Here is a 25,948-nt window from a genome sequence, read left to right on the forward strand (position 1 = left end):
CTGAGCAACGGATAATGTCTGAGCAGTTATAACGGAGTCTGTAGAATAATTGTTCTCACTGGAAATGGAACAAAAGAAGAGAGTTTGTCAGGATTTTTCCACTGTGTTTTATTCTGCGCACATTTAGATTAAACCCAGTGTAGGATGTGTATAGCCAGACTCTCAAATGATTCTGAATCTTCTGACATAAATTTAAGACAGAATATGTCTCTACTGAAAACTCAAAACAATATCGAAGATAAGTAGGCAGGAATGTTCATGTGCAAATTTGACCTCTAGAAAGATCTTTGATTATAGACATCAGTGCTTGATGTATAAAGTTTTTATAATCTGAAACTCCCCAATGCTCTCACCAAAAAAGAACACTTAAATAAATCCCAAGCACAGTGTCTAAAATTTGACTGAGGTCTATTTCCAGTTACAAATAAATACATGTTTGAATTTATAGATATTTCTTTCATTGACTAACTTTTCCCTATGTGAATTAAAATTATTTTTCAAACTAAATACATTTTAGGTGTATTGTTGTCCCTTCCTCAACTGAAAATATTTCATTTAATCTCCAAGGATACGACCTTAACAAAATGACCAAGAACTAAAATATACAAAGATTAATGACTAGCTTGTATAATGAAAAAGTAACGTGCAAATCCATGTTACAAGGCAATGTTTGACTTTAAAGTTAATGGTTATATAAGTAAGTATATCATATTGCTGAGGATAGAATATTTCTTACAGGCAAAAAAAAAAAAAAAAAGAGGAGTGACTGGTGATTGTACCATTTGGTCAATGCCTTGGAGACCTGGAGGGAGCTGACCTCACGTATAATATGTATGGGCACCAAGATGTGTAGTGATCAAAGTCCTACAAGATCTCATATTTGTCATTCCATTGGATCAAACCCTGTAGAGAGCATTAAAACTTTCCAGCAGTGAGTGTGAAAGTGCAGGTGTGGAGCGGCTGGAATCCACCCCAAGAAGTGGAATATTCTATCATTGACATTGTATAGAATTGCTAGTCCATGGTGATAATAAACAGAAGATGGACATTGGGTCTGTTCTATCATTGCCTTTCATTCTCTGGACCACTTCCTGTGGAATTCTGAAAAAGTGACTGATAATCTATGATTGCTAATGCTGTAGCAACAGAACGTTTTTGTTAGGATGAAATAGTATTCAGAATTCCAGTGTTCCTTTTGGACAAAACCACTGCCCCTTTTGCTCCATGGCCCTGAGGACTCCCCAGAAGCCCTAAAAAGAGGGTCTTGATTGGATCCCGGTGAATAGAGATACAGAGACCATGCAAGGCATCCTGAGAGACCACACACCAGGATCCTGGGAAGTCCATCAGTCCAAGGAGGGCTTAGGAGACATGGAAACAGAAGGGAGGCTGAGGATAGCAGGCAGCACACCCAGCGCTGGCATTAGTTACAATTTTGACTCATTTCAGTCCTATATTGGGAGATAATTCTATTTCCAAAGACAGTTGGTCTTTATTCTCTCAGTTGAGTCCTCCCTTTAGGGCAACTCCAGAGTTTCTTTATAAAATGTGCTTACATTCCACTGTCTTTGAATTTCTCTGGCCAGAGTTGACCTTTCTATGCAACTAGGAAGGGAAAAATAATTTCCATGTCCAAGTTTAATTCTCATGTGCTTGATCCTGCAATTATTGTCCTTTGAAAATATGAGTTTAACCTTAGGACACTGGCAAGCCCCATGTTATTAATACACGGGTTTTTCCCTAGGACTGTGAAGGAGTTCTCAGAAGACAGAGAGAGCTTGGACTTTCTCCAAACCTTTGGCCTTTCTAAATCTCTCCAGCTTTTGTTCCTACAGTCTGGAAAGAACTGCTTTTTCTGTCCAGCTTTCAGTTTCTGCAGTTCTCTGTTTCAGCTGTCCCCCGTCTAAGCTAAGACAAGAGGTGCTTTGCTTTGCACGGTCAGCCAGCTGTTCCAGCTGTTCAAACTATAAATTAATTTTCCAGGAGAGAAAGAAAGGTAGGCAACTCTCTTGGTCAACAAAGCAGGATGCATTTACCAGCCCCAGAGATCTTGGCCAGTTACCGTGTCCGCCGAGGAAGGGCGCAGGTGGAGAAAAGAAATGAAACTGGCAACCTTTCCTGCTCTTCTGGTGTTACAGCTCTTCTGAGAGATAAGAAATCTCTTCCCAGCTATTTTTCTCATATTATATGAATCGAGACACGTTCTTCTGGGGAAACCTCCCCTAGGACACATCATTGGAATGTTAACTTTGCCAGGGTCTTCCAGCTTTGTCAAAATAGGTCCCTTGGAGATATTGCCCCTATGTAGTCTGAACCCAATTTTTGTTGTCACAAGAATTTTAAATGAACTGAATGTTGGACAATCAAGATCATTCCTTTTTGTTTTCGTTCATCTTGGAATGCATAGATCATGGCACATTGTCATAATTTGCTTGCATGACGCAACTCGCTCACGGTCCTGTGTATTAGCTATAAATGCACGCATGTGCGGGATTATCTCCATTGTACGTGCACGTGTTCACTTTTGTCCGCACTCCTCCTCCCATCCCCCTGGAAACAGCCTTCCCAATAATCTGTTGTACACATTTGTGTAAAATGTATGTCATTGTTTTCGGTTGTAGACGTGTGTCTCCATGTTATATTTTGTTGTCATGTGTTGGTGTGTGATGGGCTCAACTGTTTTGTGTAATAGATTACATTCTATTTCTCACTTTTTTTCACACTGTGCTATTGGGATCTATCTACGATGTAGTGTTCACACATAGTGATGGCTTCTGACAGCAGGATAATGCTCTGAAGTATGCGCCTTCTGCATGCTCCACAGCCCATCCCCAGCGATGTCCCCAATTCCTGGCCAGTACACACATCATGATGAACCCTCTTGGACATGTCTCCCAGTGGTCTGTTGTGATAATTTATTTGGGTTATATACTCAGAGTACAAATTTGGGTCACAGGCTATTTTGATATTTAATGTGATTAAACCCTGTAGAGTTTTATATTGTTCCCATATAAGACTCTCTATGGGAAAAGATGCTCAACGTCGCTCCTCATCAGGGAAATACAAACTAAAACCACACTCGGATACCACCACATGCCGGCCATAGTGGCTAAAATGAACAAATCAGGAGACTATAGATGCTGGAGAGGATGTGCAGAAACGGGAACCCTCTTTCACTGTTGGTGGGAATGCAAACTAGTGCAGCTGCTCTGGGAAACAGTGTGGAGGTTCCTCAAAAAACTAAAAATAGATCTACCCTATGACCCAGCAATAGCACTGCTAGGAATTTACCCAAGGGATACAGGAGTGCTGATGCACAGGGGAACTTGTACCCCGATGTTTATAGCAGCACTCTCAACAATAGCCAAATTGTGGAAAGAGCCTAAATGTCCATCAACTGATGAATGGATAAAGAAATCGTGGTTTATATACACAATGGAGTACTACGTGGCAATGAGAAAGAATGAAATATGGCCCTTTGTAGCAACATGGATGGAACTGGAGAGTGTTATGCTAAGTGAAATAAGTCATACAGAGAAAGACAGATACCATATGGTTTCACTCCTATGTGGATCCTGAGAAACTTAACAGAAGACCATGGGGAGGAGAAGGAAAAAAAAAAGGTTAGAGAGGGAGGGAGCCAAACCATAAGAGACTCTTAAAAACTGAGAACAAACTGAGGGTTGATGGGGGGTGGGAGGGAGGGGAGGGTGGGTGATGGGTATTGAGGAGGGGATCTTTTGGGATGAGCACTGGGTGTTGTATGGAAACCAATTTGACAATAAATTTCATATTTTAAAAAAAAGACTCTCTATGGTATCCTAGTTGTCCATCTTTTTGGCCTTAGATTAAAACCATGCTATTTTGATTACTATGGCTTTTGTGTATGACTTAATATCTGTCAAAGCAAGTTTTTCCTATGTAATATTTTTGCCAAATTTTTGTCATTTTCATGGAAGTGCATTCTTTGATAGACATTAAAAAAATTTTTTAATGTTTATATTTGAGAGAGAGAGGGAGAGACAGAGCATGAGCGGGGGAGGAGCAGAGAGACGGGGAGACACAGAATTCGAAACAGACTCCAGGTTCTGAGCTGTCAGCACAGAGCCCGATGCGGGGCTCAAACTCACAAACTGCAAGATCATGACCTGAGCCAAAGTCGGACGCTTAACCGACTGAGCCACCCAGGCGCCCCTCTTTAATTTTTTTTAATGTTTATTTATCTTTGAGAGAGAGAGAGAGAGAGAGAGAGAGAGAGAGAGAGAGAGAGAGACAGAGTGCAAGTCAGGGAGGGGCAGACAGAGAGGGAGACACAGAATCTGAAGTAGTGATAGACATTTTAGATTAGGTTTATAAAGTTTTAAATAAATTCAACTGAAATACTGAATTTAAAAATTAGGAGAATTGACACCTCTATAATATTAAAATTGTATCATCTCAGGAAAGGAATGTCTATTCAGATATTCATATCTTCTTCTGTCCTTTATAGGAACTTTACATTTTTCTCCATAGACTTTGCAAATACAGATACTTGATGGTTTCTTTGCTGTTGTGAATGGTATCTTATGTTGCTTTATATACTCAAATGTTGGTGTGGAGACTTACTTCCAATTTTTGTGAGTTTATCTTGCTTCAGCAAGATTACTGAACTCTAATTATAATAGTTTGTCTAGGGATTCTGTTGTTTTTGTATGTAAATGATTGTTTCATCTGCAGATGATGTGATATAAGAAGCCCCGTTCCATACCATAAGAAAAGTAAAAGAAACGAGAAGTGTAAATATTGGACCATTTTGATATATGCTCTGTGAGTTTGCAAAAATAATATACAGAAAACCTCGGTTTGCAAGCATAATTCTTTCCGGAAACACGTTCGGAATCCAAAGCACTTCTATATCAAAGTGAATTTTCCAACAAGAAATAATGGAAACTCAGATGATTCACTCCACAACCCCAAAATACTAATATAAAAATGATTACAATACTGTAATATAATAAGAAATAATAAAGAAAATATAAAGAAAAATAAATTAACCTGCACTTCCCTTTGAAAACCTTTGTGGCTGGTGTGAGGGAGACAAGAAAAAGGAGGGTTATTGTGTAGGACTGCTTTCACTATCACTAATGGAATCACTGCTATCTATTGGGTTAATAGAATCTTTTTCTTTTCGGGCAACTTTAACAAGGTACCTATCCAATGACCTAGAATGAAGCAAAGCATTCCTAAGCTTACTCTTGTACACAAAATCAAAGGACTGTCCATAGGTGCTGTGAAGTGACAAAAAAAAATACACTAGTTCCAGTTATGGGCACTTTGCAATGTTCTGAAAAATCAGTCATTTCTGCCAAACACCGCAGCCTGAGGCAGAGCATCCGAGCATGGGAGATGATCACCCACAGTCCTACAGAGAGAGAGAGACAGAGACAGAGACAGAGACAGAGACAGAGAGAGAAAGAAAGAGAGAGAAGAACCATTGGCTCAGTTGTGATCCTGTGATGTTCGGCATCACATACTACTCATATCGGAAGACATTACTTGTTTATCAAGTTAAAATTCATTAGAAATGTTTGCTCGTCTTGTGGAACACTCACAAAACAAGTTCTTGCAATCCAAGGTTTTACTGTATATTGTTTGCTGGCCATACAGTTCTATCTAACTATAATATCTCAAGCTTTTTAATTATATCATTCAGATCTTTTATAATGGTGCTTTTTTGGCAGCTTGATTGAACCACTTCTTAGAGGAATATGTTGCAGTCTCGAAGTATAGTCTAATTCTACTAAATCTATTTCTCCCTGAATATGTTTACAAAGATAGAGTATTCTTTTAGCATTGTTCCTTATACAATGTCATATCCCTCTTTTTCCTTTATGATATTTATGTCTGGGGATCTATTTTGCTAGATTTTAAGTTTGTTACCCCGGTACTGATTGGTTCACAATTGACATCCTCTTATTTTCGCGTTTTCTCTATCTTTTGAATTAAGCATGATGCTTCTAGGCAACGAGTGGTTGAATCTTATTTTGTAATCCAGTCCCAGGTCCATCTTTTAACTGCCAAGCGCAGCATATCTAAATTTTTTATATTGATTTGTTCCTACCATGTTATATCACATCTCCTTCTGCTACCTTTAATCTTAGTTTTTATATTCCACTTCTGCTTTCTATTGGATGGATGAATTTTTTTCTCTTCCCTGGCTGATGTAAATGTAACACATTCTATTTTTCTTCTGTTCGTGGTCACTCTTTATTAAGACCCATATTTAAGGGTGCCTGGGTGGCTCAGTCGGTTGAGCATCCGACTTCGGCTCAGCTCATGATCTCACGGTCCGTGAGTTCGAGCCCCGCATCGGGCTCTGTGCTGATGGCTCAGAGCCTGGAACCTGCTTCGGATTCTGTGTCTCCCTCTCTCTCTGACCCTCCCCCATTCATGCTCTGTCTCCCTCTGTCTCAAAAATAAATAAACATTAAAAAAAATTTAAGATCCATATTTACTATTGAGTTCTTAAACTCACTAGTATCCAGATCTTTCCCCTATTGAGGTATGGGTTTAAGCAAGCTCTCACATCCCTTTGATCGCCTCATTGTGTTGCCCACTGTTTGGTGCTGTTTAGAGTTTTAGTTCTGAGTTAAGATACCCTTCACCTTTCTCTCTTTTTATCCTGGCTTTATTAGATGACAATCAAGTACCTGACCTAGATCACCACCCTGCTTCTATATTTGTTACAGTCTTTACCTGGAGTTGAGCAATTCTTCTGTTTCAAAGCGGAGTTTTTGTCCAGCAAATCTTGCCTGAAAATATTTTCAATACACTCCCACATTTTAATTGAGAATTTGGTTAGATATAGACTTTTTATGTTCAAAGTAAGGATAAAATGTTACTCTATTTTAAGGCTGCTCAGGGTGCCGTAACACAATACTATTGATTCAGGGCCTTCAACAACAGAGATTTATTTTCCTACAGTTCTGAAAGCTAGAAGTCCCACATGGAGGCACCGGCCAGTTTGGTCCCTGGTGAGAGCTCTTCCTGACTTCCTGCTGCTTCCTCTCCTGGCCTTTCCTCTGCAGGTAACCCAGAGACACAGCAGGCTCTCTGTGTCTCTACCTATAAGGGCACCGATCCCAACATGAGGGCTCCACTCTCATGACCCGATTCCCTTCCCAAAGCCCCATCTCCACATGTCATCACACTGAAGGTCGGGGCTTCGACATATGAAATTTGGGGGGCCACAAACGTTCAGTCTACAACACTGACTTCTTAGAGTTAGTGTTGATGTTGAGAATTATGTTGTCAGTTTGATTCTTGTTCTTTGGAAGCCTATTACTTTCTACTTGGAACTTCTTTTGTTCGAATATGCCTACGTATGTGTTTTCTGTACCTATCATGTTGACAATGCTCTGAGCCATTTCCATCAAATATCTTTGATCTTTAATCATCATCTCCTCCTCCTCCTCCTCCTCCTCCTCCTCCTCCTCCTCCTCCTCCTCCTCCTCCTCTTCTTCTTCTTCTTCTTCTTCTGTAATGGAGCTTCTCTTCATTTCTCCCCCCAAGAATGCTTCCTTTCCATTTTTTCTTAAACTTTATGGGTCTCTCATCCATTTGTTGCTAGTTCGATTTCTACTCACCATGTCCTTGGCACTTCTGTTGCAATTCTCTTCTTTTTAGCCTTTCCCAACCTTTTTATGGAGGAGTCTTGAAACTTACTTTGCAGCTCACCCATTTTTTTCCCCTGTATCCATTCTGCTATTCAGTCCGGTACCCACATCCTTTACTTTAACACGCATGGTCTTCATACTATACATTCCACTTGGTTCACTTCTGTAACTTATTATTATGTGCCCTATCTTGGTACAGTCTTCCACTATCTCACTGACTATATTTATTATATGTACATTCTTAAGCCATTTCCCTCTGCAATTATACTGACATGGTTATATGTTTTTCAATTTGCTTTTTTTTCTTAGAGGTTGTACTCTTTGGGTCTTTAGTTATTTTAGTCTGTGAGTGTACATTATTTGAGGAGAGGGTTCTCCCCTGGAGGCTATGTTGCCCCCCAGGAGACATTTGGCAATGTCTGGGACTATTTTTAGTTGTCACAGCTGGGTTAAGGGTGATGCTACTGGCATCTAGTGAGTAGAGGCCAGGAATGCTGCTCAACATTGTACAATAGACAAAACAGCCCCACAACCCCCACAACAAAGAATTGTATGGTCCCAAATGTTACTCCTGCCAAGGCTGAGAAGCTCTCAGTTAGGAGTATCACTGCTCTGTGTGCTGGAGAGGGCCTGAGTCCTAAGGGTGGAGGCCCTAGGCAGCATGGAACCACCGTGGGATGGACACTTCTTTTCCCTCAACAATACCAGACAACCTCTGGTCAGGGTTTCCTCTAAGATTCTTCCCTAAATTTCATCTCCTGAGGTTGAGGTTCACCACTGCTGGGTGTTTAGAAGAGGTGTGGGCAGAGGAGGAGATGCCCAAGGAGGGCAGATCTGATGCAAGGAGACACCTTTCATCAATTCCTCACCCAGTAAAGATGCTGTACTGCCTTGAAAAGATCACCCATCCCAAGAATATCAGTGGCCTGGCTATTGCAACAGTTTTCTTATAGCAAAAGGGGTAGGTAGAGACTGCCCCTCCCCCCCCCACACACACATCCAAAGCAATATCAGAGAGAGGTAAGAAGGGAAATTAATTTTTTCCACCAATTCTCTCACTAGCCTTTTGGAAACCTGGTTATAGCTTAGCGAGGCAACCTCCAACCTGTCATCCCCAGAGAGGTGTGAATCCATTTCCAGGATTTTTCAGGGAACTTTGGTGGTTACTATAGGGTGTTTCCTCCTGTCTTCTAGCCTTTCCTTCTGCTTCCATAGCTGTCGGTCTATGATTGCCATTCAAGTTTCATGGGAAACCCTATCAACTCTAAAAAGTATTACTTTGACAGGGTGCCTGGGTGGCTCAGTCGGTTAAGCATCCGACTTCTCCCCAGGTCATGATCTCACGGCTCAGCTCATGAGTTTGAGCCCTGCATCGGGCTCTGTGCTGACAGCTCAGACCCTGGAGCCTGCTTTGGATTCTGTGTCTCCCTCTCTCTCTGTCCCTCCCCGGCTCATGCTCTGTGTGTCTCTCTGACAAAAATGAATAAACATTAAAAAATTTTTTGAAAAAGTATTAATTTGAGATGCCTTGTGAAAACTAAGATATTGAAATGAGTATTTCTGTAAATTCCATTCTTTGATGGATGATGTAATAGATTGTTGTACATACGTTTAAATGCTGTGGGATATATTTTTGAGTTGTTATTTTCCCCCACTTTGAACACAAAATGATTTTTCTCTTGACTCTGACAGTTACCATTCACATGAATATTTAAATGATAAGGAAACTAAATGTTTTTCCCCTTTCCAGTTTCTACCGAGTACCGTTTAACATGACACGTCCTTCTTTTCTCTCAGGGAACAGAATCTCATTCTTAGCCACTAATAACATTAATCAAAGCAGTCTTTTATGACATGTAAATAAATGAATTTTCCTTTATGTGCACAGGACAATATAGATGATCTGTAGAGACTGGGTATTTATCACAGTGATCTATTCCTATTATCACATTGCCATTACTTAGTCATTGGTTCAGGGAAAGTACACTGCTTAGGATATCAAGGATATCGAGATGGCAGTGTAGAGAAAGAAAAAAGCTTATGGAAATTCAGAGATGGCTTTCATGGCCCACTCCCTATTTTATTGTTATAGATTACTCACATGGCTTATAATCAGACTTAAAATACAGCCTTAACATTAATAGCACTTTTTCATGAGAAAGCAGTTTTTCACGTGTATGTAAGACATACATTGCAAGTAATGAACCTGAGAAAAAAATTTTAAAGCAAGCTTAAACTCTCTTTTAATTAGGTTTGTATACATTCAAATGTCTAAGAGAAAAGTGATTTTATTTTTTATCTACCTGTATATCTATTTATCATTCTATCATTTATTTTTGTGGTTTGGTACATAATCATTTTCCATAAACTGTCAGTTGAAATCAACTGGTAAAGTACAGCCAATTATTTATCAAACTCTAGAAACATAACTGCAGATGCAAATATTTTTATGAATTCTAGTATATCATAAGCACACCCAGATCTAATAAAAGTAGCATATAGATATTCTCAGAGTAAATGCAACAGTAACCTGAATGCCTGTGAACATTTTATTCAAATACACTGAATGTAGTTCTACGAAGTATACTTTAGGACATAAACAAGGATGCAAGAATTGAAAACTTTTGCAGACTCTAGATAACACGAACACTAATCAAGATAAGGCAACTGTCTCCCATTTCAAGTTTTCCGTTTTGTCCTATGTTTTAAACCAAGGGACAAGCCAACTACTACCCTCAAGCACAATCAGGCCCAGCATCTTTTTTCGGTACACAAACACATCCACTTGTCGATGAATTGTCTATGACTGCTTTCATACTACGGTGTCAGAGTTGAAGCCATCGGACCCACAAAACCTAAAACATTTACTATGTGGCCCTTTACAGAAAGAGTTTGCTGACCTCTGTCATGAGCCATGAATAAATGAATGTACTGAAGTTGCTGCCATGTTCTCTCTACTATTACCTAATCTAATGGCGGCTGGAATGTTCCTCCTACCTCAAAAAGGTGGTTTTGGCATCTTTCCCATGTCTCCTATAAGATTAACCATGTTAAGTTTTCTCTTCTCTTGCTGTGGGCTGGCATGAACAGTTTTTCCTGCTATGGGAGTTGTCTGCAACAACTTCCCGATTATTTTACACTTTCATTCTTAACTTATCCTGAAATTATCTGCACAAACATTTCCTTTGTGCTAAGCTTGGACAAGCAGTGATTCATACTTTTGTTGGCAAAATGAAAGCCTTGATTAGAATCAATAATATCAAATAGCTGCCATCAATTAAAAACGCTTCCAACAAACCCTTTGTAGCAGAGTTGTGTAAATGGATATGGCCTTGATTTATTAGGGAATGGAGGGATGCATAGTGAAAGGTATTGATTTTTCCATTTTTTTCCCCCAGATACTGGTAGCATACAATTGATTTATAGTATCATTAGCATTGTTATGGTTCTAAGCATTTTTTAATTGCCATTGTTACTTCCCTTATAACTCATGAGTTATTTAGGGATGTATTTTTAAATTCCCAAACATAAGGGATTTTATTAACTATGTTTTTATTGTTGATTTCCAATTTACTGCTTTGTGGTCATTCTCAGTATATGGGGTATAAGTTTATGTATGTGTAACATACGAGGCTTCTTTTTTTTTTAATTTTTTTTTAAACGTTTTTATTTATTTTTGAGACAGAGAGAGACAGAGCATGAACGGGGGAGGGTCACAGAGAGAGGGAGACACAGAATCTGAAACAGGCTCCAGGCTCTGAGCTGTCAGCACAGAGCCCGACGCGGGGCTCGAACTCACGGACCGTGAGATCATGACCTGAGCCGAAGTCGGACACTCAACCGACCAAGTCACCCAGGCGCCCCTACGAGGCTTCTTAATGTCATTGCTAAAACCTTCTATCTACATTCTAATACTCTTTTATCTTGATCTACCAATTTCTTTTTAAAAATTTTTTTTAATGTTTTTTAAATTTATTTTTGAAGGAGAGAGAGAGAGACAGAGCATGAGTGGGGAAGGAGCAGAGAGAGGGGGAGACACAGAATTCGAAGCAGGCTCCAGGTTCTGAGCTGTCAGCACAGAGCCCGACGCGGGGCTTGAACTCACAAACCACAAGATCATGACCTGAGCCAAAGTCGGACGCTCAACCGACTGAGCTACCCAGGTGCCCTTTGATCTACCAATTTCTGACAAAAACATGCTAAAACATTAAACTGCTAATGAATGTGTCCATTTCTCTTGCTAATTCCATCAGTTTCCTTTTTGGAATTAAGGTACATACAATTTCATATTGCTGTATCTTCTTAGTAGACTTGTCCTTTTGTGTCCATCATATATCATCTTATTTTGCTAAGACAGTTTGTGCATTAAATTCTATATTATGGGACACTGGCACTAGTAGTTTTCTTTTTATTAGTATTCTCCTTGATTTCATTTAGCTGTGTCATATTTATATAGCTGGATTTTTAGTAGATCAGTCTATTTACATTCATGATAATTAATGTTATATTGGGGCTTACCTCCACCATTTTATCTTGTGTTTTTTATATCGCCTTTTTTTCCCTTTCTTTCTTTTTTTCTCCCTAGTTAGTTAGTTAGTTAGTAGGCTTCATGCCCAGCACAGAGCCCATAGCAAGGCTTGAACTCTAAGATCAAGACCTGAGCTAAGATCAAGATCCTGACACTTAACTGACTGAGCCAACCAGGTACCGCTATTTTTCAAATTTAACGTTTTTTCCTTTTATTTCTTCTCAATTGCGGTTATTTATCATGTGTTATCATGGTTACTTTCATTGTGGCATATACTAAGCAGTAATTTAAAATAAAATCTGAGGTTAATTCTGAAAAAATCTGAAGTTATTCAGTAATTGTGTACTTCATCAAAAGACTGCACTCCCACCTTGTTATCGCTGCCAGAGTTTTCATTTTCAACTTTTAGTGCAAAATGTCATTTTTACATTTAGCATTGAATTAAATTAGTCGGTATTTCATCCACTTCAGGACACCTTGTTTCTTAATACCTATCTCTTCCCTCTTACCTTCACGTGTTTTTTTTTTTCTTAACAAAGAACATCCTTGAATATTTATTTAAGTGCTAGTTCCATAGTCTGTATATATAAATTCTGTATGTGAAAACAAAATGCCTGTATTTGATGCTTCTTCTTGAATTTTAAGATGGCAATTGCTCTCCTTCTAGCCTCAAGTACTGAGAAGTGCACTGTTAGTTGAATTGTAATTCCCTTGCAGGTGATTTGATGTTTCTCTGTGGCAGCTTCATAATTTCTCTTCGTTCTCAGTGGTTTGTAAGTAACTCTTATATGCCATGGAATGGAGTGATATTTATCTATCTTTTCAGTTCACAGAGTGCACTTCTGATCTAAAGACTGCAATTCTGAATAATTTTGGCTATTACTCTATTCAACTCCACCCGTGTTCCAGCCATTTATCTTATCAAGTCATATTAAAGGATCTCGGTCTGGGCTCCAAATCTCATACCTACTCTTCTATATTTTTATATTTCTTAAAAAAAATCTTTTTCCAGGGTCACCTGGGTGGCTCAGTCAGTTGAGCATCTGATTCTTGATTTCGGCTCAGGTCATGATCCCAGGGTGGTAGTATTGATCCCTGCATCAGGCTCTGCACTGAGCATGGAGCCTGCTTAAGACTTTCTCCCTCTCTCCCCTCCCCCCCCACCCCTCTCCCCTGCCCATGTGCACTCTCTCAAAAAAAATTTTTTTTAATTTTAATCTTTTACTATTCTGTTAGGTCTAATGTTGTAACAACATCTAATTACTAATTTCTCTTCCAATATGGGTAGTAAGAGTTTATCCCAAGAATAATTTGTTTTTTACTGATAACTGCTAAATTTTTCTGTGATCTCTAACATTCTATGCTAATTTCTGCCTATCTTGATAACTCCCCTGCCCTTTTAAAAAGGATGTTTTTAATTCATATAGGCATCTTAAATATATTACTTTTAAGCTCTCAGACTGCTTTAGAGTACTTTAAGTTATCTAACTTTTTAAATTATTTTTTTAATGATTTTATTGACGGTAATAGCCTCTTAGCAGTTGGGTTTCTTCACAGGTTTTGGAATTTTGGATTGTGGCTCTTTTGGAGGGGTGGTTTTTGTTTCTCTTTTCTAGTTCTTTCTCCTTCCTTCTTTCCCTCTCTCTCCTGTCTCTAGGCTTAGTCCTTGTGTATAATAATTTCATGGCTGGTTGAACCCCCAAGCCCCCTGTGATAGTTAACTTTAGGTGTCAACTTGGCTAGGCCACGGTGCCCAAATATTTGCTGAAACATTTTTCTAGATGTTCTATGAGGCTCTTTTTCGATGAGATTGCATGTTGGTAAACCATGAATAAAATGTACTTCATAATGTGGGTGGGCCTCGTCCAATCACGTTAATAGAACAAAAGACTGACTTCCCTTGAGCAAGGAGGAATTCTGCTGACAGATGATCTTCAGACTTAAAAGCATTATCGACTCTTCCCTGGTTCTCCAGCCTGCTGGTCTACCTGCAGAGTTCGGATTTGTCAGCCTCCATAATCATTAAAGTGAATTCCTTACAATAAATCTCTATCTATATACACACATCCTATTAGTTAAATCTCTCTGGAGTATAATAACTAATAACCCTCCCCCCAAAACCTGTCAGGATGAGATATAATAATGGCATTTCAAGGCTGCTGTTGTATGATAGGGAAATTCAGCTAGAGCAGATCTTGCCCCTGAATGACTGGGTGACTTGGTCCAATCTCTGGTCTTGAGGCTATGTATGTGTCCTTAAGCCTCTCTAAACCTGGCTAAAAGTCCTAACCTCAGGCAGTGGTCAGTGGCTGCCTTCCCTCAGCTTCTTCACTGGGGTAGGGGGTGATTCTCGCTTAAGTTCCTAATGTGTCCAAGTGAACCTAGATCCATGAACATTGCGACAGGAAATTCACAAGACACATCTGTTGACAAATAGCAAGTATGGATACATCTATTTTCTTCCTGTGATAACCAAACAGTGGAAAGGAGTAATGACTTCTGCCATTACAAAGGAGTAATGACTTTCCCAAATATATTTGGGAAAATATCCTTTGAGGAAAAAGGATCTTTCATCCAGAAGACCCAAAAGAACTTCATCCTGATAATCCTTTGCTATAGAAGAATTTCTATAATTGATTGAAAATAGACATCATGAAGTCATGCCTTGTATAAAAACAACTCGCCACATAGGCTGAGATTAAAAGATGACGTGATGAGCTACAAAGAGGCAGGCTTCTCTGCAGAACATCGCTGCACCTGCCTCAACATTATTCCTCTTGCAGATCTCGGATTCAACATTTCCTCTTTGCCTTGCTCAGACCCAGCTCCTTCTCCCACCACATTAACACTGCTATCATCATCGCTTACTTTTTCTCCCACCTGCTCCTATAACATCCAGGGCTTACCCTACTGACACATTCCATAGGATATTGTGTTATAATTTGTTTATCATCAGTGTCACTCCTAATGAAATAGAAATCTTCTAAGGGCTGGAACCTCTTCTACCTAACAGATACTCGAGTCGGCTGTGCCTGGACCCAGGCTTAGCACATCACTCCTACCCCAGTAAATATTTTTTGAATAGTTGACTGGATTCTCATCATTCTGAATAGTCTTCCTATTTCTGGGCATTTGTGACCTACATACAAAACTATTCCTCTGAAACTTTATAGATGTACATTGTGTTTTACAACAAACATTTGATTGATTGAGACATTCTCTCTTTTTTGGTGCACGTAGAGTTCATATATCCAGCAACAGCGGTTGTCTTCCTCTGCAGACCCCTCAGCATTCTCCTAAGTGGGAGCAACCCTAGTCAGCCTTCCACGCTCTGCATATAGCTGATGGAGGCCTAACGTTTATGATTCTTGCCCTATACTTTCCACTCCACCTCACTGGAAAATTGAACAAATGATTATAGAAAAGTAAATTTAAAAGAGAGATGCGATGGCGGGGAGGTGCCTGGGTGGCTCAGTCTGTTAAGTGTCTGACTTTGATTTCGGCTCAGGTCATGATCTCACAGTTCATGAATTCAAGCCCAACATTGGGCTCTCTGCTGTCAGCGCAAAGCCTGCTTTGCATCCTCGACCCCCCTCTCTCTCTCTGCCCGTCCTCTGCTCTCTCTCAAAAATACATAAGCATTAAAAAATTTTTAAGAATAAAAATTAAAATAAAATATAAATGCTACGGGAAAACTGTTTTCATACTTCCTCAAATCAGATAGTGGGGCTCAGAGAAGGAGTCAGCAGTCTGATGTGACAGCAGAAAGGTTTTCAGTGATTACAGCATTCGACCCTTCCTCAGCAGGAATGGCCCATAATACCTTCGTAGGAAACAGAACCTTAAGGGGGCAGAACCATGGCTCTTACAGCAAAGGTATTAGGAGGCCGTTAGACAGTCACTGAAAGGAGTTCTGAGGAATCCTGCCCCACCCCCTCAGGTCTTCACAAATTAGCCAATGAAAACCTCGTCCAAACCTAAACCATTGCTTTGTAAGTCATTATGGAGGCCTGAGGTGATGTGGGACAGCTGTTTCATAACTAGTGCCTGAAAAGAGGAATAGACTAAGAAATGAGGAAAGGGAGACTCGACTGCAGGCAAAGATGCCTTCTCCCTCAGATTCAACCATGGGGATGTTATTTAATTTTTTCAAATGGGTGGGGAGGAGGGGAATAAAGGCATCATCGCATCGACATCGGGTGTCTCAAGGAAAATATCAGAGTCTGAATGTAAATTTTAATAGTTACTTTTCTCTACTAAATTTGCAACGATTTTTGAAATAATTCACAGGAGTATAGATTTGTGTCAACGTTCTATAACCATTCTAAACTGTAAGGTTCAAGTAAAGGAAGTTCTTTCAAATACTTAATTGTAAATGTTTATAATCTAAAGAGGCAAAGACTAGTTGAAACAATGATAGTATCAGCAGGAAAGGAAGATCAGGGGGCTGGCTACAGGACAAGAAAATACTAAATGTCTTAATGCATTTTGACTTAGCAAACCTAAGGTGAGTAGGATGTAAGCTCTGGGAGAAGGGTGTATAGAACATCTCTCTTCCCCCATTGTGCCTTGATAATTCCAAACCTTCCAGTAACCTCTGGGATCAGTGTATTTGGCTAAATTACATAGATACTGGGGCACCCGGGTGGCTCAGTCAGTTAAGCGTCCAACTCTTGACCTTGGCTCGGGTCATGATCTCACAGTTCGTGAGTTCGAGCCCCGCGTCAGGCTCTGTGATGACAGTGCAGAGCCTGCTTGGGATTCTCTCTCTCCTTCTCTCTCTGCCCCTCCCCAACTCATGCTCTAAATAAATAAATAAATAAATAAATAAATAAATAAATAAATCTTTAAATTCCATAGATATTAATGAGACCCAAATATCAAAGAGATAACATCAAAAAGTCCTCTTCTAAGTTAAATGCATTTGGAACGTCTGGTCAAATAAGGGAGAGTTCTGCCGGCCGGAAGAGGAGAGCCTGTAAGCATGCGAGCATCTGGGCTGCTTATGTTCTGAGCTCATTACAAGACCGATGTGGTGACAAGGAGAAGCTGGTTCTGGCCAAGTCACTGGCCGAGCACAGGAGGCCCCCAACCTTGGGCTCGATGGCAGGCTGTGCCTTGGCGGAAGACAGCATGGCTGGGAACCTCTTCCCTGAGCCCTGTGAATCGCTCACACAAGCACACCCGCCTGCACAGGTGTCTAAGCAGCCAAGCACCCTGGAGCAGCAGCCCCGAAGCCACAGGTTTCTACGGCCTGGGTTCTGTGGGGCATTTGGAAACATGGCTGTGTTCTACGGCTCGTCCCTGAAGCCTACCTATCATGTGCCTTTCTGGTCTGTGGGATAAGCGATCAGCCTTCTCTGTGCTCATCTGAATACCATACAGTCCAGGGAATTTAGGCCTCAGCCGATTTATTTTTCCTTTTGTGGTACCTAGACACCCTCACCAAAAAATAATAGCAAAAACTGATGAGATACACTTGTCGAACCGTACCTACTCTTATGAATAGATGAAATCCTTTAGAATCCCCTTAATGTTTGTCTGCAAATATTAGCTATGCCATCCTGGTTTAAGATGCTTGAGAAACCTGAGCTGTGCTAACACAATTAATTTGCTCATTATATACATCTTCATCAGCAGGGAAAGGTAAATCCCAGGCCAGCCGGGGATGATATTAAAAATTCCAAATGAGTGGGTTTTACAGCAATGAGTACTGAACATTTTTAAGTGTTTTTCTCCCTTCCGGTAGTTACAGTGTTATTTAATTCATAGTCCATGGCTATGCCGTGTACCCATGTCAAGAATCCTAACCTTTTATAATCCCTTAACAATCATTTTACAGCTTGGGCTGCGAATTTAGCAGCCTGCCATGGGCTTCTGGATGTGATTACGGGCTGGTAAATTGTAGAGCCCCGCGGTGGAATATTCTCACTCCATCACATCATGTTGTAAAGTTGGGGTCCCACCCCCCTTCAACCTGCCTCCTAAGGCTTTTGCTGTTGTCTCTACCACAGAATTTGCACTTTGAGTCTCTGTGCAGCTCCCCGTGTCTGGGAGATTTCTGTGTGTTGAGAATGTAGTCGTGCTGTCACCCCCATCACTGATTCTGCTTCCCCCATGCAGGCTTCTGTGATATGGCAAATCCCATGACTCTTTACGGTTCCTCCTAATGAAGTTTATCAGCTCCTCTTGGCTATATCTCTGTAATTCATATTCAAACCTTATTTCTCCAGCTCTTCTTAAGAGCAGGGTATTGGCCTTTGTTGTGATTCTAAACTCATTTCTTCCCTAGGCTGTAACAGACACTGCATTGTGATTACCAATTTGCCTTGCTAGCGCGAGAGTACCTCTAGGGAGCGTGATCTATCTACCTATCATGGGAGGATTTAAGGTCTTCCTTACATGGAAATTGTTCCTTCTACTGTAGCACCCGAGGTCAGAAATTCCACTGAGAGAAATAATTATTTTATTCTTTAAAAAAATGTTTATGTATTCTGAGAGAGACAGAGAGGGTGCAGGGGCAGGGCAGAGAGAGAGCGAGAGAATCCCAAGCAGGCTCCTCAGTCAGTGCAGAGCTTGACACAGGGCTTCCATCCCACGGACCACGACCCCGGGCCAAAAAATCATGAGTCAGATGCTCACCCGACTGAGCCACCCAGGAGCCCCAGAAATAAATTATTTTCCATTGAGCATCAGGGTCTCCAAATGCCAACTGTCGTGGGAAAGATAAGGCATCGTTCTCTGCACAATTGGTTTATGAGATGGTTCCCCCGGAGACAAAAGGAGATGTGGAAAAGTAAGCGAGGACTGGCTCCTTGCTGGGGAAGAGAAGCCGAAAACAAACAGGTGAGGGAGGAAGATGGAAGGGTATGAACCTACGTTAAGTGACTAACGTCACAGGGCTGGCTGTGCAGGACATAGCAGCATTCTGAGGTGACCGCTTGCAGGTGCCTCCGTGCCTCTTCCCGATAGCCACTGTGCACAAGCCCTCCTCATAGTGCGCTAACGTAGAGCACTAATCGCGACACACGTTACAGGCTGTGGCACCCACATTGTGCTGGTCCCCTCTGCAAAGCATTTGTTCTTGGTCCACCTTGTCTTTGAACGTGAGGCCTCCGGTGGCACATTTGATTCCAACTGTTGACTTTGTTCTTCTTTCCATCCCAGTTGGATTTCTAGACCCAGTGTAACTCGGCTGAGAATCCTTCCAACACTACCCTCCATGTGACCACGAGGATAATTAGCAAATAAAGTAACCACACGACTTAGGCACGGGGGATAAAGCCCGGACAACCCAAACTGTGCCTCGGGCTAAGTTTCTCCAAGAGCCCAGTGGACTTGCGCACAGCAGGAGCACATCCAAGATAGAGACATCCTGACGTGCCAGAGAAAAGGCAAGAGCAGGCACAACTGGGTAAGAGCACATGCACATGGCCAGCAAAATGCACACTTGTCTGATGGGTCTGCACAAACAAGATTATCCCAGCTGCTGTGGGTTTTTCCCGCTGAACCGATACAAAGGGCATATTTTAAAACTTTCACTGTGTGTTTTTCCCTTCATGGAAGGTATAGATTCAAGAGCTGGAACAAGAGACGGAAGCATCTCAAAGTTCGGTGACTCATTGCACTCTTGGACAATTAAGACAAATAATTCTGCACATGGACAGAAGCCAACCCATCTGCGATAGTGCGTACCAGGCTCACCTTAAAGTAATTAAATGTTACAGGGAAGCAAAACGTAAGTGAGATTATATAAACCTTTTGCTATCTTGGAATAGGGCCTCTAACTCCAATTACATTGAAGGGGCACAGGGCAAGCGGAAGGGCGGTGTCCTCAGTGGTCACAAGGCGGTTTGGCAACGGTCCGCCTTGCGAAGCACGGGAATCACAGCACCTGGCATCGCGGCTTGGTTCCACCATGAAACCAGTCTCTGACCACGGCGTGATGACTCTGTATCATTTCCTCATTTATGAAGTGAAAATGAGAACACCAGAGACAGGGCTGTTGCAAGGGAAAAAAACTAAAAGGCATACTAATGGAAAAGATCTTTGAAAAAGTCACACAAAAAGTAATACACCGTATTTTGTGACATGTTCGTATTTATGCAAAATTTACCTCTGCACATAATAGCTGCTCAGCTAACATTTGCTGTGTGTGCTGACGACTGTGGGCCTGCCAGTCACTAAATGCGGTGAATTCTGCCCAGTCGCCAACCATCTCCACCTGTCCTGCTTTCGCGTGGCTGTTGTAGTGCTTCTTGCAAAACCTCTCCCTGCTCAACGGTTACGCTGCTGCTTCCTTCTTCAAGTCCAAATGGCGGCCCAGGCAGGGTTTCAGTGGCTTGTCACCTGCTGGCTGTAGACTGTCACAAGTCTCCAGGAATTCTGTCCCTGGATCATGTCCTCTGCTCCCATGTTCCAGTCACTCCTCTGTTTGTCCCTGCCTCTCGGATCTTCACCTCCAGTCCTATCATCTCTTCTAAACCCCAAACCATATTTCAACAAGTTCCTGGGTGCCTCCTCATCGTGTCCTTAAAGCAGATGGTCCTGTCTCCAGCCCCAGGCACAACTGCCCCCGCCCCTTCAGGTGTCTGTGGCGAGAGTGCACAATCCCCTATATTGTTATTAGCTGTGAAGGACCACCGTTGTTCACTCCTTCTCTTCATCCCCTGACCTCATCCCACTGATCACAAGCCACCTAAGGTTGCCTTGGACATATTTCTTGAATCACTCACCTCAGTCACACACAGGAAAGATTAATACCTTCGCCAAATTATCGCAAATAACCACCCTGTTGACTTCCCTAGCCTCCAGACTATTCTTTCAAGCTAGTTTCCGCACAGCTGTGGGCTGACCTTTCTAAAGCTGAAATCTGGCCCTGTCACTACTTAATGCTCCTCCCCTCCCCCAGTGGCTCCGCTTTGTCTCCAGAAGCCGAGCACTTTATCATGATAGGATGGCCATGAAGAAGTGCCCCCATGACCACCTACTGCAGGGACGTGCCTCCCTGAACTCCCACTGCAGGGATGTGCCTCCCTGACCACCCACTGCAGGGATGTGCCTCCTTGAACTCCCACCGCACGAATGTGCCTCCCTGACTGCCCACTGTAGGGAGCGTGTTGGGGCAAGACCCTCAGCTCCACAATCCATCAGTGCCTTTGCGCTGAGCCTCCCAGGCACTGTTCCCCAGCAATGATTCAGCATGATGGAAACACAGGCATGGACCCATTTCTGGGAGATATGGCACTCCTTTTCAGCTCAAGGACTCCCTAATGGCTTGGTTGAAACCTCCTGAGAGTTCGTAGCCATCCCCCCAACCTTCTCCATCCCCTTCATTGGGGGTCAGGTTTGATGGAGGCCAGAACCCTCCCCCAGCCTCCCCAGCTGCTTCCTAATTTCCTTTCACATGGGCATTTCCTCTAATGAGATCCTGGAGAGTGTAATCCTCCTCTGATGTCTGCTTCTCAGCACACTCAGAGTAACACACATTACAAACACATTACACACTTTTGGTTTTGCAAATTCCCACTAGCAGCATCGACTGCAGTCTTGTGTTCTTATGTTTTCTACCTGTCGTCCTCACCATCGTCTTCTCTTCTGGATCAGTTCTATTGTAAATATAGCATCACTTACCTTTAGGTAAATTATGTACCCGTCATTGGTAATTATCCGTCATATCACAGACCATTCTCTATCCCCTGTTATTACTGTGACCCTTCCCATCTATTTCCACTACTACAACGTGAGCTTTTCAAGGCCATGAATAGTCCCATGCATACCCGATACCTAGAGTCTAGTACAACATGCGGAATCACTGGCTGCACATTCTCACATTTAGCTCTTTGGTTGGCTATTGCTATGTAACAAATTCCCCAAATTTAGTGGCTTAATACAGCAACCACTGCATTATGTGTATGATTCTGTGGGTCAGGAGGAATTCAAGCAGAGGTCTGTTTCTGTTCTGTGATATCTGGGGTTGCAGCTGGGATGGCTCAAACCGCTGGAGATGGAATGGGCCACAAGTAAGGGATCTTGGTTCTTGTCTGTGTAGAGTTTATGGGGGCTGTAATGGCTCCTTTACTTGCATATCTAATGCCTGGACCGGGATGGGGGCTAGCCAGCATCACATTCTCTCTCTCTACAGCCTCTCCATATAGCTGGCTCGGGCTTCCTCACAACATGGTAGCCTGGAAATATGTTGAACTTCCCACAGGAGAGGAGTGACTCATGGAGAAAAAGAAAACAAGAGCTCCAGTAGAAGCTGCAAAGAATCTTCTGACTGAGGCTTACACGTCCTAGCATATCACGTCTGCTACAGTCTATGATCAGAGCAGGTGAGAGCCAGCCCACATTTCAGGGAATGAAGAAATGGACTCTTCCTAATGAGGAAATGGCATGTATGTACAGGAGAAGAAGAATTGGTGGCGGGCATCTTGAATCGAGCTACCTCAAGATTCCGTGTTGACACTTATTCAGAAAGACTTCCTTCCTTAGGTATCCTGTCTAAAGTACGCTGTTCCCACTAACTAGTCTTTGTCATGATGTTTATTCCCTTCAACATATTTATCAATCTGTGATTTCTTGTCTATGTGTCTATTATTTACTGGCTGATGGTCTACTACAAGATAAGCCCCATGGGGACAAGATCACCATCCCACCTCCCGTTTTCCCACCTCCCAATGCAGAGCACAAGGCACAGTAGACACTAGTGATTAAGTGTGCAAGCTGGACACAGAACCTGTGGTCTAACACATCCGTATGGAGCAATTTTGCCTCCCAAATAGACAGTTTCTATACGACAAAGACTATGGCTTTTTGAATCTTTCTCAGTGCCAAGGATAACATAGAGTTTGCACAGCTCAACACATCCTTGTTGAATAGTAGTAACAATCTTGGTCTTTATGCAAAAGGTCATTGGAGGCCCAACCTTCAAATATTTTTAGCAGAAACCATGTTATATCTTGCCATAGGGAATGACCACAGGTGCCAGACTAATACTCACACTCCTCCTACTTGCTGATGCTGCTTCATGATTATGGGCACCTTGCCAGTAAGTCTCCTACCACAGTAGTTTATCTTAAACTCTCAGGTGGGGTAGTGAAAATGTGACAGGCAAAAAGCAAGCTAATTGTCTTTGTGCAAATCACTCATCATCTCTGAGCCAATTATCTCTTCTCTAAAATGTAGGTATATATCCACAGAGTTGTATTATCTGAGATAATACATATAAAGAATTTATTGCCAAATCTGTAGGAGGTAAGTGTTCAGTTCATGGTATTTTCCTAGTCTCTAATGCTTGTGGTTATAAAAATGCAATATCTCTAATACTAAAAGTCTACACCTTACATATTCAACCTCCTTTAAAGCTAAGTGAGTTGACAGGTTTTGTCTTTTATTTTCAAAGAGGAAATGACAGGACATGAGAAAGGGACACACAGTGTTCCAATTCCATGGACAATAACAGAAGTGAAAATATGCTTCCATCTAGATGTTTTGTATTGGCTTGAAAGTAACTCACAACTGGTCCTGAGAAATGGCATGGACACACTTGATCAGTACAGTAAGGCCATCAGAAAAAAACAAGGCTGAACTTTGTTAATTTTCTAAACTACAATGACTAATAAAGGTTATAAAGAAAGAATTTGGGGGGGGGGCAGTGTGTGCCTGGGTGGCTCAGTTGGTTAAGTGTCCAATGTGTCCAACTCTTGATTTCGGTTTTCACAATCATGAGATTGAGCTCTGCGTTGGGCTCCAGCTCAGGCACGGAGCCTGCTTAAGTCTCTCTCTCCCTCTGTACCTCCCTTTTCATGCATGTATGCACTCTCTCTCTCAAATAAGAAAGAAAGAAAGAAAGAAAGAAAGAAAGAAAGAAAGAAAGAAAAGAAAAGAAAAGAAAAGAAAAGAAAAGAAAAGAAAAGAAAAAAGAAAAGAAAAAGAAAGAAAGAAAGAGGGAAAGTAGGAAGGAATTGGTATTTGTAAGCAGGCTAGTGAATTACAAACACTTCTTACAACTCTGGACATCATGGAGACAAACAAAAAATAGACAACAAGACTTATTGCCAATAAATAAGCTACTTTCACTGACCTTTCAGAAAAATATTTAAAAAGGTATTTCAAATGCATGAACAAAAATGTATATATTGCACAAATACCAATGTACTCTAGTCACATGTACTGGAGAAAGAGTGTCTGGTTTTCCAATTGCACATGTCACTAGCTTATTCTATCTTTCTTCCCCCTACTATTAAGCTTTTGACTCATCCACAGAATAATAAAAAGTTGTGCCAAATAAGAGTTAAATGAGGAGAGAACCGTAAAATAAAAGTAGTTCTTTTTGCACATAAAATTTTCTTGCCAATTTGTGGATAGCCAGAAGACAGCTGAAATAATGTTTCAAGATCATGTTTACATTACATTTATTTATGCTTTTTCTCAACTCTTAGTAGTGATGGCTGCAAATGACGTTGTTTCAAACAAATTGTGTAATGCCAAAAGGTAGAGGCTACTTAAAAGAAAACTACACAGGGGTGCCTGGACAGCTCAGTCTGTTAAGCATCCGACTTTGGCTCAGGTCATGATCTCATGGTTTGTGAGTTTGAGCCCCACGTCAGGCTCTGTGCTGACAGCTCGGAGCCTGGAATCTGCTTCAGATTCTGTGTCTCTCTCTCTGTGCCTCTCCTGCTCACACTCTGTCTCTCTCTCTCTTTCTCTCTCAAAAAATAAACATTAAAAAAAACTACACATATGAAGGAAAGAGGGGACACTCTGATTATTTGGAGAGGGGCAATGAATACAAGGTACACAGTTTCATGTAAAATCTTACTATTATTTAAAAATCTTCCTTGGGGCGCCTGGGTGGCTCAGTCGGTTAAGCGTCCGACTTCAGCTCAGGTCACGACCTCGCGGTCCGTGAGTTCGAGCCCCGCGTCAGGCTCTGGGCTGATAGCTCAGAGCCTGGAGCCTGCTTCCGATTCTGTGTCTCCCTCTCTCTCTGCCCCTCCCCCGTTCATGCTCTGTCTCTCTCTGTCTCAAAAATAAATAAAACGTTAAAAAAAATTTTTTTAAATAAAAAATAAAAATCTTCCTTTAGATAATCTTATACTATGTTGAAACCATACAAAGATCTACTCTTTGGTTTAGGTAACACTATAGGCTAGAAGTCAGAGAACTTTTCCTGTTAAGGGATAAATAGTAAATATTCTACTCTGCTGTTGTAGCATAAGAGCAGTCATAGACAATACCTAAATGAATGCATGTGGCTGTGTTCTAATAAAACTTTATTTATAAAAACAGAATGGCAGGCCAAATGTGGCCCATCGGTGGTTGTTGCCAACCCTTGCCATAGAATAGCATCAATCTACACTTCTTAAAATAGAGACAGCCCTAGAAGTGAGAAAAATAAAATAAAATGCATGTGCATAGCCTGAAGGAGCTAAGAAAAAATCAAAATAAATTTAAGTTTAGCATGCATTTTTAGTAGGTGCCAAAGACAGACACCCTCTCCAGCTGCTCCTTCATAGTCAAGCCCTGGCAACCCCTGTGATCTGTTCTCATCACTAGAGTCTGTCTTTTTGAGAATGTCAGATAAATGGCATCATATCTGTCCTTTCAATCTGGCTTCTCTCTCATAAAAGATTAGGTCTTTAAAACTCATCTGAGTTGTTGCATGTATCAATAGTTTCATTTTATTGCTAGGTAGTCAACAGTTGTATCCAACCAACTCTTCTTCTTCATGTGTGTGTGTGTGTGTGTGTGTGTGTGTGTG

This window comes from Panthera leo, chromosome Y (genome assembly GCF_018350215.1).
Source record: "Panthera leo isolate Ple1 chromosome Y, P.leo_Ple1_pat1.1, whole genome shotgun sequence".
Classification (NCBI taxonomy): domain Eukaryota; kingdom Metazoa; phylum Chordata; class Mammalia; order Carnivora; family Felidae; genus Panthera; species Panthera leo.